The 13,723-nt window shown below is 36.0% G+C and overlaps 1 protein-coding gene across 3 annotated transcripts in view; it reads left to right on the plus strand.

Annotated features, from left to right (window-relative positions):
• The first annotated feature begins 4,136 nt into the window (after nt 1-4,136).
• The window catches only part of bru1 (bruno 1), a 956,171-nt gene continuing 946,584 nt past the window's right edge, over nt 4,137-13,723 (plus strand). Inside the window, exon 1 of one of the 3 annotated variants that reach the window (XM_067766460.1) lies at nt 4,137-4,426. The gene's annotated coding sequence lies outside the window, so the exon portion shown is untranslated. The remainder of the gene's footprint in view (nt 4,427-13,723) is intronic. The other 2 variants (XM_067766463.1, XM_067766462.1) reach the window with 2 other exon arrangements.

Below are 13,723 nucleotides of genomic sequence, written 5' to 3' on the forward strand. Positions count from 1 at the left end.
AAAAAAAAAAATTTGATTGAGCCATGTCCGTCCGTCCGTCCGTCCGTCCGTTAACACGATAACTTGAGTAAATTTTGAGGTGTCTTGACGAAATTTGGTATGTAGGTTCCGGGGCACTCATCTCAGATCGCTATTTCAAATGAACGATGTCGGACTATAACCACGCCCACTTTTTCGATATCGAAAATTTCGAAAAATCGAAAAAGTGCGATAATTCATTACCAAAGGCGGATAAAGCGATGCAACTTGGTACAAGGGTTGAACTTATGACGCAGAATAGAAAATAAGTAAAATTTTGGACAATGGGCGTGGCACCGCCCAGTTTTAAAAGAAGGTAATTTAGAAGTTTTGCAAACTGTAATTGGGCAGTCGTTGAAGATATCATGATGAAATTTGGCAGCAACGTTACCTGTATTACTATATGTATGCTTAATAAAAATTAGCAAAATCGGAGAACGACCACGCCCACTTTAAAAAAAAAAATTTTTTTTAAGTGAAATTTTTACAAAAAATTTAATATATTTACAGTATATAAGTAAATTATGTCAACATTCAAACCCAGTAATGATATGATGCAACAAAATACAAAAACAAAAGAAAATTTCAAAATGGGCGTGGCTCCGCCCTTTTTCATTTCATTTGTCTAGGATACATTTAATGCCATAAGTCGAACAAATATTTACCAATCCTTGTGAAATTTGGTAGGCGCTTAGAATCTAGGACGATAACTGTTTTCCGTGAAAAGGGCGAAATCGGTTGAAGCCACGCCCAGTTTTTATACACAGTAGATCGTATGTCCTTCCGCTCGGCCGTTAACACGATAACTTGAGCAAAAATCGATATATCTTTACTAAACTCAGTTCACGTACTTATCTGAACTCACTTTGTATTGGTGTAAAAAATGGCCGAAATCCGACTATGACCACGCCCACTTTTTCGATTTCGAAAGAAAAGGAAAAATGAAAAAAATGCCATAATTCTATACCAAATACGAAAAAATGGATGAAACATGGTAATTGCATTGGTTTATTGACGCAAAATATAACTTTAGAAAAAAACTTTGTAAAATGGGTGACACCTACCATATTAAGTAGAAGAAAATGAATAAGTTTTGCAGGGCGAAATCGAAAGCCCTTAGAATCATGGCAGGGATACTGTTCGTGGTATAACATATATAAATAAATTAGCGGTACCCTACAGATTATGTTCTGGGTCACCCTGGTCCACATTTTGGTCGAAATCTCGAAAACGCCTTCACATATGCAACTACCACAACTCCCTTTTAAAATTCTTATTAATACCTTTAATTTGACACCCATATTGTACAAACACATTATAGAGTCACCCCTGGTCCCTCTTTATGGCGATATATCGAAATATAGAACTAAGGTCCACTCCCTTTTAAAATACTCATTATCACCTTTCGTTTGATACTCATAATGTACAAACGCATTCTAGAGTCAACCCTGGTCCACCTTTATAACGATATCCCGAAAAGGCGTCCACCTATAGAACTAAGGCCTACTCCCTTTTAAAATACTCATTAACACCTTTGATTTGATACCCATATCGTACAAACGCATTCTAGAGTCATCTCTGGTCCACCTTTATGGCGATAGCTCGAAAAGGCGTCCACCTATAGAACTAAGGCCCACTCCCTTTTAAAATACTCATTAACACCTTTTATTTGATACCCATATCGTACAAACAAATTCTAAAGTCACCCCTGGTCCACCTTTATGGCTATATCTCGAAAAGGCGTCCACCCATAGAACTAAGGCCCACTCCCTTTTAAAATACTCATTAACACCTTTCATTTGATACCCATATCGTACAAACAAATTCTAGAATCACCCCTGGTCCACCTTTATGGCAATATCTCGAAAAGGCGTCCACCCATAGAACTAAGGTCCACTCGCTTTTAAAACACTCATTAACAACTTTCGTTTGACACCCATATTGTACAAACGCATTCTAGAGTAACCCCTGGTCCACCTTTATAACGATATCCCGAAAAGGCGTCCACCTATAGAACTAAGGCCCACTCCCTTTTAAAATACTCATTAGCACCTTTCGTTTGATACCCATATCGCACAAACAAATTCTAGAGTCACCCCTGGTCCACCTTTATGGCGATATCTCGAAAATGCGTCCACCTATAGAGCTAAGGCCCACTCCCTTTTAAAATACACATTAACACCTTTCATTTGATACCCATGTCATACAAACAAATTCTAGAGTCACCCCTGGTCAACCTTTATGGCGATATCTCGAAAATGCGTCCACCTATAGAACTAAGGCCCACTCCCTTTTAAAATACTCATTAGCACCTTTCATTTGATACCCATATCGTACAAACAAATTCTAGAGTCGCCCCTGGTCCACCTTTTTAACGATATCCCGAAAAGACGTCCATCTATAGAGCTAAGGCCCACTCCCTTTTAAAATACTCATTAACACCTTTCATTGGATACCCATATCGTACAAACAAATTCTAGTGTGACCCCTGGTCCACCTTTATGGCGATATCTCTAAAAGGCGTCCACCTATAGAACTAAGGCCCACTCCCTTTTTAAATACTCATTAGCACCTTTCATTTGATACCCATATCGTACAAACAAATTCTAGAGTCACCCCTGGTCCACCTTTATGGCGATATCTCGAAAAGCCGTCCGCCTATAGAATTTAGGCCCACTCCCTTTTAAAATACTCATTAACACCTTTCATTTGATACCCATATCGTACAAACAAATTCTAGAGTTACCCCTAGTCCACCTTTATGGCGATATCTCGAAAAGGCGTCCACCTATAGAACTGAGGCCAACGCCCTTTTAAAAACTCATTAAGACCTTTCTTTTCATACCCATATCGTACAAACAAATTCTAAAGTCACCCCTGGTCCACCTTTATGGCGATATCTCGAAAAGGCGTCCACCTATAGAACTGAGGCCAACGCCCTTTTAAAAACTCATTAAGACCTTTCTTTTCATACCCATATCGTACAAACAAATTCTAAAGTCACCCCTGGTACACCTTTATGGCGATATCTCGAAAAGGCGTCCACCTAGAGAACTAAGGCCCACGCCCTTTTAAAATATTCATTAACACCTTTCATTTGATACCCATATCGTACAAACAAATTCTAGAGTCACCCCTGGTCCACCTTTATGGCGATATCTCGAAAAGGCGTCCACCTAGAGAACTAAGGCCTACGCCCTTTTAAAATATTCATTAACACCTTTCATTTGATACCCATATCGTACAAACAACACATTCCAGGGTTACCCTAGGTTCATTTTCCTACGTGGTGATTTTCCCTTATTTTGTCTCCATAGCTCTCAACTGAGTGTGTAATGTTCGGTTATAACCGAACTTAGCCTTCCTTACTTGTTTTTATTGATTTTTTGGTTGACATAAATAAATAAATATATAACATATTTAACAGTTTTTCGAAATTCGATTTTTTTCGAAATTATATTTTTTTGGTTTTGCTGAATGGGTTAAACTTTTCTTTACAACTCGTGAAAGCGTCAACCGATTTTGCTCTTGCTTGACACACTTGTTTGTGATCTCTTTCACTTTCACTTTCTGTTTATGTGGTTTGATCATTAAAATACTTTTTTTGGGGAAATTTATGGGGGAAAACAATAACTTTTATAACTTCTCCATGTCTCGTAATTAGCTGCTCTCAAAAATAAAAATATGAAAACTTTTTAACAGATGCAAATTATAAAAGCTTACTAGTTTTCCGGGGAATTTAAACTGTTCGGAAATACCAAGCACTTTAGTACATGATTCCAATGAAACAAAATTTACTTAGTGTAGAAACAATATCTGTGGCACAAGGGGAACTCCCCCCCCCCCCCCCCCCCCCCCCCTATTCTTACATATGTAGATGTTAAATGCATTTTGGGATCAAATAGCAGCGCAACTGTGCGGTTACAATTTTCGGTAACGAAGTTAACAATTTTAACTTTTGCCGCTAACACTTGGAATAAGGGCCATTATCAGAGCATCACCATCTCTCCATTCTTAACACTGTATTCCTTCACTTGTATTTTCCTATTTTTATTTAAAATACATCCCACAAAATCGATCTAGTTCAATCAGTTCAGTTTGTTTGAGTCTGTTGTATTGATAACGTGTCGTATAAAAACTTTTATTCTACTTAGAGATTGTGTATGTGTTTTAAGTATTTATGTAAATGTGCATATGCACCTATGTAATTTTCTGTGCTTTTTGGTTAAAGTTTAATGCGCCGTCAAGTGATAACGTAATATGTCCACGGAGTTTTGTACTACATCATTAATAAATAAATACATATAATACACACAAATATACATATATACAAACGATCGCTTTGGTGATAAGTTATGTGCTTCGACATATGTAATAGTTTAATTAAAATATAATGAAAAAAAAAAATGTAAGTGAAAAGTCGTAAGAAAAATATCAAAATGTGCTTAAAAAATTTCACAGTTTAATCCATTAATGACCGGATTTTCAACGCGATAACTTAAAATTTTGCTGCTTATCTCAGCTAAAGCGGCCGAAGTGGCTGGGTTAAACTCTAGTCAACATTAACCACATTGCAAACGGCGGATACATTATATTTTTACACATGTTGTTATAAGGATTGTGTTTTCGACGCTACATATGTAGCACTACAACCATGAACTGTGAATAGAGCTGTTCCCAGACTAAACATTATTATCATTATGCATTAAATGATGGCAAAACATTTAGAAATATATTCATATAAGCGCTAAAACTGTTTATGTATTCAAAAAGAAAAAGCAAAATATTTTTACGTATGATTTATGGCAACAGCTTTTTTTCAATACTTCACCTTCACAAAAATACCTCGAGAATAAACTCAAAAGAATCAAAACATAGAATCTTCTATTCCTCCATTGCCATAACTAAAAAAAAAACGCTGACAAGGAAGATGGCTATCACGAATGGCCAGAAAATGGAATAAAGGTTTATTTGTTTGCCCGCGGTAAATAAATTAAATAGCCAGTATATCCATTTTTGTTTTAAAACAATTTTCTTTTAAATGTGTCTAAAGAAAATCAGAATGCATATTAATATTCATTTATAAAATCTAGTTGATAGTCAAAATTTGAGCAGCTAGTAATGTTTGCTTACATTTTAAAATATGTAAATAATGCAATATAATAGTCGTTTACGAAAATGTTTGGCAAACACTTTGGACAAAATGATTTAAGAAATCGAATAGTGATTTAACAGGTGATCGATGCTGCTTACTATTGTGAACGTTTTTTCAAATATTTGCACTGAATTCACAATAAACATAGCACAAAGAGCAAGAGAACAAGTAAGGACAACACTGTCCTCGGCACAACCTTTCATGAAAGAGGCTGAATAATAATCTTATCCCATTCGTAATCTCCCAATAATCGGCTGTATAAGATAAGAAATATATAGGGAACAGATGTACATACCTAAGCGATTTTTAAGATAAATATAAAATAAAAAAAGTAAGGAAGGCTAAGTTCAGGTGTAACCGAACATTACATACTCAGTTGAGAGCTGTGGAGACAAAGTAAGGGAAAATCACATGTGTATCAAATGGAAGGTATTCAAGACTATTTTAAGAGGAAGTGGGCCATAGTTCTACAGATGGACGCCTTTTCGAGATATCGCCATAAAGATGGACCAGGAGTGACTCTAGAATTTGTTTGTACGATATGAGTATCAAATGAAAGGTATTAATGAGCATTTTAAGAGGGCGTGGGCCTTAGTTGTATATGTGGACGCCTTTTCGAGATATCGCCATAAAGGTGGAACAGGGGTGACTCTAGAATTTGTTTGTACGATATGAGAATCAAATGAAAGGTATTAATGAGTATTTTAAGAGGGCGTGGGCCTTAGTTGTATATGTGGACGCCTTTTCGAGATATCGCCATAAAGGTGGACCAGGGGTGACTCTAGAATTTGTTTGTACTATATGGGTATCAAATGAAAGGTGCTAATGAGTATTTTAAAAGGAAGTGGGCCTTAGTTCTATAGGTGGACGCCTTTTCGGAATATCGTTATAAAAGTGGACCAGGGTTGACTCTAGAATGCGTTTGTACAATATGGGTATCAAACGAAAGGTGTTAATAAGTGTTTTAAAAGGGAGTGGGCCTTAGTTCTATGGGTGGACGCCTTTTCGGGATATCGCCATAAACGTGGACCAGGGGTGACTGTAGAATGCGTTTGTACAATATGGGCATCAAATGAAAGGTGTTAATGAGTATTTTAAAAGGGCGTGGGCTTTAGTTAGGCGTCCACTTATGCCTTTTCGAGATATGGCCATAAAGGTGGGCCAGGGGTGACTCTAGATTTTTTTTGTACGATATGGGTATCAAATGAAAGGTGTTAATGAGTATTTTAAAAGGGAGTGGGCCTTAGTTCCATGGGTGGACGCCTTTTTGGGATACCGCCATAAACGTGGACCAGGGGTGACTCTAGAATGCGTTTGTACAATATGGGTATCAAATGAAAGGTGTTAATGAGTATTTTAAAAGGGCGTGGGCCTTAGCTCTATAGGTGGACGCCTTTTCGAGATATCGCCATAAGCGTGGACCAGGGGTGACTCTAAAATGTGTTTGTACGATATGGGTATCAAATTAAAGGTATTAATGAGGGTTTTAAAAGGGAGTGGCCCTTAGTTGTATATGTGAAGGCGTTTTCAAGATATCGACCAAAATGTGGACCAGGGTGATCCAGATCATCATCTGTCGGGTACCGCTAATTTATTTATATATGTAATACTACGAACAGTATTCCTTCCAAGATTCCAAGGGCTTTTGATTTCGCCCTGCAAAACTTTTTCATTTTCTTCTACTTAATATGGTAGGTGTCACACCCATTTTACCAAGTTTTTTTCTAAAGTTATATTTTGCGTCAATAGACCAATACAATTACCATGTTTCATCCCTTTTTTCATATTTGGTATATAATTATGGCATTTTTTTCATTTTTCGTAATTTTCGATATCGAAAAAGTGGGCGTGGTCATGGTCGGATTTTGGCCGTTTTTTACACCAATACAAAGTGAGCTCAGATAAGTACTTGAACTGAGTTTAGTAAAGATATATCCATTTTTGCTCAAGTTATCCTGTTAACGGCCGAGCGGAAGGACAGACGGCGGACTGTGTACAAAAACTGGGCGTGGCTTCAACCTATTTCGCCCTTTTTCACAGAAAACAGTTATCGTCCTAGAATCTAAGCCTGTACCAAATTTCACAAGGATTGGTAAATTTTTGTTCGACTTATGGCGTTAAAAGTATCCTAGACAAATTAAATGAAAAAGGGCGGAGCCACGCCCATTTTGAAATTTTCTTTTAATTTTTTTTTTTGTTGCAACATATCATTACTGGAGTTGAATGTTGACATAATTTACTTATATACTGTAAAGATATTAGCTTTTCTTTTAAAATTTGAATTCAAAACAATTTTTTTTTAAAAAGTTGGCGTGGTCGTTCTCCGATTTTGCTAAGTTTTATTAAGCGGACATATAGTAATAAGAGTAATGTTCCTGCCAAATTTCATCATGATATCTTCAACGACTGCCAAATTACAGCTTGCAAAACTTCCAAATTACCTTCATTTAAAAGTGGGCGGTGCCACGCCCATTGTCCAAGATTCTACTAGTTTTCTATTCTGCGTCATAAGTTCAACTAACCTACCAAGTTTCATCGCTTAATCCGTATTTGGTAATGAATTATCGCACTTTTTCGATTTTTCGAAATTTTCGATTCGAAAAAGTGGGCGTGGTTATTGTCCGATATCGTTCATTTTAAATAGCGATCTGATATGAGTGCCCAGGAATCTACATACCAAATTTCATCAAGATACCTCAAAATTTACTCAAGTTATCGTGTTAACGGACAGACGGACGGACGGACGGACATGGCTCAATCGAATTTTTTTTCGATACTGATGATTTTGATATATGGAAGTCTATATCTATCTCGATTCCTTTATACCTGTACAACCAACCGTTATCCAATCAAACTTAATATACTCTGTGAGCTCTGCTCAACTGAGTATAAAAATAGGTAGGTACTTTGTGTAAGGATGCACAGTTTCACGTTTTTTGTGGTCTGCATATAAAAACTATAACTACGAATCACGTATTTCACCAATATATAACGTAAACGTTAATTTTTGATGAAATTTGAAGCTAGCCATAAAAAAGGGGCAAAAATGACAGTTTATATATATATAGCACCGATCTCTATGATTTTTTCAGACAACAATATATGCTATATAAGTAAGCATTTGATGAAATTTGAAGCTTCTAGCTGTTAAAATGGGGCAGAAATTGCGAAAAGTTTCTTATCTTAACAATCGGTTGTATGAGATATATACTATATATACCACCGATCGACGGATAAAGCGATGAAACTTGGTAGGTGGGTTGAACTTATGACGCAGAGTAGAAAATTAGTAAAATTTTGGACAATAAGCGTGACACCGCCCCTTTTAAAAGAAGGTAATTTAAAAGTTTTGCAAGCTGTAATTTGGCAGTCGTTGAAGATATCATGATGAATTTTGGCAAGAACGTTACTTCTATAACTATATGTGTTCTGAATAAAAATTAGCATCGTTGTATGACGAACACGCCTACTTAAAAAAAAATTTTAAGTCGAATTTTAACAAAAAACAAGTGAGGACGGGACTGTCTTCGGCTGTGCCGAAGACTTCTTACCTTTCATAAATAGGGCTGAACAATAATCTTATCCCGTTCGTAATCTCCAAATAATAGGATGTATAAGATAAGAATTATATAGTGAACAGATGTAGATACCTAAACGATTTTTAAGATAAATATGAAATAAAAAATGGCAAAAAACCCCCTTATCTGAACGATCGGTTGTATGGCATATATATTATATATAGCTCCAATCGAAATGATTTTTACAGGAAATCTATGATATATTAGAATATATATCACCAAGTTTCACGTTTTTATATTGGAAACTAAGGGAGAAATGGCCAAAAATCTTTCTTTCTGAACGATCGGTTGTATGGGATATATATTATATATAGCTCCGATCGAAATGATTTTTTCATGAAATCTTCTATGATATATTGGAATAAATATCACCAAGTTTAACGTACGTTTTTATATCGGAAATTAAGGGAGAAATTGTCAAAAATCTTTCTATCTGAACGATCGGTGATTTTTTCAGAATATCTTTTATGATATATTAAAATATATATCACCGAGTTTCACGTTTATACTTTCTAAATTGCGGCAGAAATGACCAAAATCGTCTTATCTGAACGATTGGTTGTATGGGAGATATATGTTATAGTGGTCCGATCTTACCTTATCCAGCAAATGTCTAATATAATACAAAAATACATCCTTGTGCCAAATTTCATTGAAATATCTGAAAATTTGAGGGACTAGTTTGCGTTCAAACAGACAGACGGACGGACAAACGGACATGGCTATATCAACTCAGTTCGTCGCCCTGATCAATTCGGTATACTTAATGGTGAGTCTATCTTCTATATTTCTCAACGTTACAAACATCGGACCAATGTTAATATACCATTTCATGTCCATTAAAGGTATAATTAATTATATTTACAGTACATAAGTAAATTATGTCAACATTCAACTCCAATAAGGATATGGTTCCCGGGGTTTTTCACGGGGCCCGCGATTTAGAGTTACTAAGACATTTTTTTTAATTCAGGAGAGTCTTTGGTTGTTCCATGTGCACATTTTAAGCCGAATTTCAAAAGCAACGAATATTGATAATGATTTTTTGCCTGGACCGGGGGAGACAATAAAAACATCAAACAAAAATGTATGTCTACATGAATCCGAAATCGTAAAGTTTTCGTGGTGACACTGATGAAGGTTCATCTTCAAAAAGTCTTCGAACAATACCACCAACTCTTTATCAAAGTCCAGATTATTTAAACGGCTTCGATATCGGTACCGTAAATAATGGGTTTTTGCGATCCGAAGAAGTTGACGAAATAATTCGTGGAGGTCATCAAAAGTGTCCTGTTATTTTTCCACGTGATTTTCATGACGAGGCATTTCCTACCTCGTTATTAGACAGAATCTTGCCAAATGGAGAGATAATGGAGCGTGACTGGTTAGTTGGAGTGCCAGTAGCAATGCTTTTTATAGCCTACCATGTCATCTATTAAGCACCAATACTTTAAATCGACCTAAAATTTGTTCTGCATATTTCGAAATTGCAGGTGTGGAAGAAGCTATACGATAAACTGCCATCACAAGAAAATACTCAAGATCACATTAAATGTTATATTCAATGGCGATCTTTACAAAATCTAATTCAAAAGGAGGCTACAATTGATACACTTATCAATGAACAGCTAATCACTGAAAATCAAAAGTGGAAAGAAATTTTATATAGAATTTGGACACTATTTTATTTTTGGGTGAAAGACGCCTAACTTTCAAAGGCGAAAGTATATATCTTCGTTAACGAAACAATGGACATTTTTTGGGCATCTAAAATCTGATAAGCAATTATGATCCGATACTTAGAGATCATTTGGAGAAAGGTAGGATTTCACAAGTTCACTGTCTTTTCCCAGATATTCAGAACGAGTTTATAGAAATTTGTGCCAAGTATTTTGCTATTATCGTTGATGCTATGCCACGTTGACTACGTTCATTTTGCGCTAACTCCATTTCAATTCGAAAGCAACAATTTTTGCAATTCAAGAACGGTTTTTGGCTTTCGTGAATTGTGACCAAAAAACTGGTCAGAAAATCGCTGAACTAATTTGCCATACTCTAGGTAAACATGAAATCCCATTAAAAGATTGTCGTGCACAAGGGTACGATAACGGCGCCCATATGAAAAGTACTTACAACGGAGCACTACGCCACATTCTCGACAAAAACTCGAATGCTGATTACTCGGCTTGTGCAACCCACAGTCTCAGTTTATGTGGTGTTGATGCTGCAGAATGTTTTACTGCTGCAATTACTTTCTTCGGAGTTGTATACAAATATTTTACTATTTTCAGCAGCACTCCACAACGATGGGACATCCTAAAAAAAAATGTACCGAGCTCTCTTCATAGTCTTTCAGCCAAAATCCAAATTTGACTGCGCAAGCATACGGCAATGTTACCGGCATTCTCAAGTACGTCAACAAGTTCAAATGTATCTTGCCTGCCTCAATTTGGTTCAATATACTGACTACCATTAATGAAAGAAACGTGGCCCTCCAAGCTAGAAACGCCACAATAGATGTTGAGGTCCGACAACTAGATGCCTTATTAGCTGATTTGAAGTTGATCAGGAACCAATGGGAAACAATTTTAAAGGATGCAAAACAGTTGCTATTCAATCGAACATCTCGCCAAAGTTTCCGGACATTCGAAACAGAAAACCCAAAAAATGTTCTGAAGATAATTTAAATGAGATGATTACGGATGATTCAGAGTCTGATTTTAAAAACAACACATTCCTGGTGATCGTTGATTCGGTAATCACTGACATTACTGAACGATTTGCAGCTATGAGAAATTTGAACGGGACGTTTTCCTTTTTGTGGCAATTTGAAGACATGGATGGCCACGGTTCGGGCGAGCGCAGCAAAATTTGTCGAAAAATACAAGTCGGACATTTCTCAAAGCTTAGAATGCGAAATAATTAACTTGAAACACATTTACGAAGCAAATTTTGATAAAGGTCTGTCACCATTGGAATTGCTAAATGCCATCTACATATGCTCAAAATCTGTATACGATTTTCCCCAACCTTTGTGTTGCTTTACGTATTGTGACGAATATGAGTGACACTAAGTGATACTCACATCCCTAGTCTGATGCTAAGTAAATGAAGTCACAACAACAATAAAGCAGACAGTCACTTGTATCTACATAAACGAATCAATCATTATGTCTACACATATGTACGTACACGCAGCTGAGAAGCAACGCACGACCACATGCATCTATTTGAGATACTCCCGAAAGTATGCAATGAGAGAAGCTATAAAATCGTGCAATTGTAGTTACAGCTCATGATTCAATTACTAGAGCATAGATTAGATTGATACGAATCTTTTGCTTACGCTCTCATATTTTCGCTCTCACGAGGGATTTATCTTCTAGTTGTTGCTGGCAACAATCACAGATAAATCCCTCGCGCCAGCTGAAGCGGGTGCCAGAACAAAAAATGTGCCAGCCAAAACGAAAAACGTGCCAAAAATTTTGGCACACTTTAGTTTGACCTACAACTGTAGAATAGCGTTCAAAAATTATGGGAAAAAGGATAAAAATACTTGTTTTAGTGTAAGTATTATTAGTTCGAAGGCGGAGGGTAAATATTATTTCCCATTCAAAAGTTATCACTAAAAATAGGTTTTGTAAATATGAACTCCCGATGCAACCAGTCAATTTTGATCACAGAACCTGGAACGCCAGACATGTAGGATAAGCCCTATCCGTTAAATAATGTTAACTATTATATCATAGGTCCGATTTACTGAAATTCCAAAAGAATATATGGTTTTCACTGCGAGTTAAATGCGTTACAATATTTGACTAATTAATTTAATCGAAATGTAAATTTTACTTAGATTTGTTTATATTTAACTCTAACTAGTCGTATTATTGTAAAATAACTTTAAGAAAATAAATATTTTACGACTATCATTTTATTAAATGATTGCAACTATAATCGCCGAAATGTATGTCAAAAATCCCCATTTTCAGATCTATTCATTTTTCTTTGGAGTGGCATCATTGATAAATGTTATAAAAAATGTGCATTTTGACAGCGCTCTCTCGAAACAAAGAGTTGCAAATCCATTCATCTATGTACTAGAGGTTTGTTCTCCAATGATGACAGATCTTTGACACTCCCAAATTAAAAAATCTGGACGGGTTGCTTTTAATAAGTAAGGAAAACGGGGAATAATTCAATCCCCTTCAGTGAAAGTTGTAGCAGAAAAGTATCTATGGTAGTATATTAGTTTTGATATGATTAATTTTCTACTAAATATTTCGTGAATTGATAAAGTTATGTTGGTTTGGTCATTCTTTCAGAAATAGTTTGAAGAATGTCGTACGTTAGAATTTTAACTAAAAATGCACTATCTCAAAATTTGTTTCAAAAACTCCCTATAAGAGCATAAGTTCAATGAGGGAGTTAATGAAAAGCATTCTGAGATGAAGCGTTCTTCAATCTAACTCTAATATAGGGCGATTTTGTGACAAATCATGAATTGGGAAATTTTTGAAAAATATTTTGAGAAAGCACGATTTTGAACAGGCAGCCGGAATGGGGTGTTACGCTACACAGCAGCCACAATGAACTGACAAAAAACAAAAATAAAAGAAAATGGCTTATTGTCTTAGAACTTTATATTCCTACCTTCACTTTGACAGAATAGTTAAGGTTTTGTGCGGTCCTGCTACACAGGGAGTATTCACCTTTTTATTTTGAAATTTCGGAAAGCTCTTTTCCGTTAAGTATTCATGGAAGCGTTCCGGATAAACCGTTAATTTAGAATATTCGGAATACGTTCATTTGATACTACCTCACGAGATCCGAATATATCAAATAAGTATATACAAAATATTCCAAATATAAACCGATTCCCCAGATTCTTATATGGAGACGAATGTTCCGAACATACGGAATTAATAGAACAGAAGGTCGACTTTTAATACGCACCCAAAAATATCGAGAAGTG

The sequence above is a fragment of the Eurosta solidaginis genome, chromosome 2 (genome assembly GCF_040869045.1).
Source record: "Eurosta solidaginis isolate ZX-2024a chromosome 2, ASM4086904v1, whole genome shotgun sequence".
NCBI classification, from domain to species: Eukaryota; Metazoa; Arthropoda; class Insecta; order Diptera; family Tephritidae; genus Eurosta; species Eurosta solidaginis.